Source organism: Montipora capricornis, chromosome 8 (genome assembly GCF_036669925.1).
Source record: "Montipora capricornis isolate CH-2021 chromosome 8, ASM3666992v2, whole genome shotgun sequence".
Taxonomy (NCBI): Eukaryota; Metazoa; Cnidaria; class Anthozoa; order Scleractinia; family Acroporidae; genus Montipora; species Montipora capricornis.
This window is the reverse complement of record NC_090890.1, coordinates 54,962,490-54,964,989: the sequence shown is the minus strand read 5'-3', so window position 1 is coordinate 54,964,989 and position 2,500 is coordinate 54,962,490. Positions and strand designations below refer to the sequence as shown.

The window sequence follows — 2,500 nt, the reverse complement described above, 5'->3', positions numbered from 1 at the left end:
CACAAACAATTATTGTTCAGTATTCCTCACACACTTCATCTATTACTGGCATAATGACCTCAGCATGCTTCTTCTCTCATATTGGGAAGGTGGAAACAACACTGGAAACAATGCTGAGGGCGACAAAGCGCAACTTTGTAACTGCACCACAAAAGGTGTTGTCCAGGGAAGGGAGGCCAATAAGATCGCAAATGGTATAGTAACAGCATCACAAGCAGCCCATGGAGTCCAACAGATCAAAACCAGGTTTCATCATTAAATAAAGTTCTCATGACAATGAAAAGCTCATGTCCAAGGACTTAGGGAAGTTATGCCCCTTTCAAGTACGGGCAAATCGCAGCCATGGTTTCCAAAATATTGAAATCTCGCCATTGATAGGTTTAGACATGGAAAGATTCTTCTCCTGGCTTCAGAAACTTAAGAAGCAAATTTTAATGGGGTAGACTGAGAAATATGATTTTCATTTTCTTTAAATCTTAATTTGACCAGAACATACATTGTATACAATCTAAACTTAATCCAGAACTGTTCTTGAGGTAGCTCAAAACAGTTTCCAGCTGTTAAATTTTGATGGGTTATTATAACCACTCTTTATCAGTGACTTGATGCTTAACAATCATGGTATCAAAAAAACTACCTAATCATTGGTGAACACATTGTTATCATTTGCGTGACACAATAGGTTATCATAGCAACAGTATGACCTGCTACACTAAAAAACCCTTAATTACAGCCCTAGGGGCTTACAAACCAGATAACAATTCTTCATTGGAGTATATGTATTTTTTGGAACCACACATTTTTGTCACAGAAATCATTTATTACTTGAATGAAGAGCCTTTAATGTTGTTTACATCAGCTAGTAGACAGCCTTGGAGTTGATTCCTTTTCCATCTTATTAATCATGGCCGTAGGCAGAGAAAAATTCTGACTGAGAAAATATTTTAGCACAAACTTGAGAAACTGTCTCATCACCTTTTCTATAATTACCTTGAATTTTTTTCCAAAATACTCGGTTACCGTTAAGCATAACATTTTCAAATTTCCTCTTTATGTTTTGAGATGTGATTAAACACTACTTGAGTGTTTGTTGTAACTTTTAAATGACAAAAAACGCAGACGTGGTTGATTGACACACACAATTTGCTTGTGGCAATTTGTTGCTGCATGTTGCTGGTTGATAATTTTATTCATTGATCCCCACATATCTTAATATGTCTTTAAATTAGACTTAAATATCTGGGGCGGTTTTATTTTGTCAGAAACTGGACTCTAACCTCTCCGTTGAAAACAGGTTTTGATTTAACAAGTCAGTTTTCATTGTCATTTGGCAACTTGTGACTTAGACCTGGAAATAAAACAAAACATGTTTGAGAAAAACACTAAGTTATATGATTATATAGTCATTAAGGCAAAAGGTCATTAATTAAATTAACGTGTCTGCATGACTTAAAGTGACTTCAGAAGAAGTAGTGTTTCATATGGCACGGAATCCTTTTTCCCTTGCCCAACAGGTCAACATTTCCGTCACTAAGCTTACCATAAAGAGGTCTAGTGAATTGTTTTGGCTATGCGCTATTACCTCATACTTGTTTATTAAGACTTGCATGCAAGTAGACATTTCCCCTAGGAAATTAGGCCTCGCCCTCACTTTGGATTTGGCAGCAAAGTTCGACCTTGTTTTCAAAACTCCAGCTATATATGTCACATAAATGCAAAACATTATTAAAGAACGGGCATGTTTCTCTTCGTTGCCATATATACCTGATGTATGCTTCCAATTTTTTTTTTGAGGCACTGAGTTTATTTGTTAAACCAATGTGCTTGGATTTCCTGAAATCTGCAATTATCTCACATAAATCCAAGAAATTATTAAACAATGCCCATCTTTCTCTTGCCTATGCTGCCAAATTTTACTTCCAAACACTGAGTTTATTTGTCAAACCAAAGTGCTGGCATTTCCTCAAATCAATTCTCTCACATAAATGCAAAACATTATTTAACAATGGGCATGTTTTTCTTGCCTATATACATGTATGCTCCCAATTCTTTTTCGAGACACTGAGTTTCAACCTCTTTCAGACTGATAACTATTAATGGAAACTTTAATCTTAATGTACATGTATATATGAATACATTTATAAATAAACAGTAACAACCTGGAGACCCACGTTCATTTCCTGGCTGAACTACATTAATTTTCACTTTTTTCCTTCATTGTTTTTATTACTCTAAAAATATAATTATTCTTAATGTGCTGAGTTTTCAGTTGGGGTGGTGGATGCCCTTCATGTCCATTGTTGCAAATGAATTATTTTTGGGGTAAATACTTTAGAAAATTCAAATTACAGAAGTACTGTAAGAGATCAGATCATTTTATTTCGATAACCTCAATTTTTAAATTCTAAGAGGGAATATCGCTAAGGCTTGAGCAAAATTGGAAATGGTCATGCACACAAAACCTTCCTTCATATTTTGTGTGTAGTTAGTCCTTGGGATG

At 35.1% G+C, this 2,500-nt stretch overlaps 1 long non-coding RNA gene across 1 annotated transcript in view; it reads right to left on the bottom strand.

Annotated features, from left to right (window-relative positions):
* Positions 1-799: 799 nt before the first annotated feature.
* Positions 800-2,500, bottom strand: part of LOC138014197 (uncharacterized) — a 13,064-nt gene continuing 11,363 nt past the window's right edge. The window contains exon 4 of the long non-coding RNA XR_011125264.1: positions 800-1,348. This is a non-coding gene — a long non-coding RNA (uncharacterized lncRNA). The remainder of the gene's footprint in view (positions 1,349-2,500) is intronic.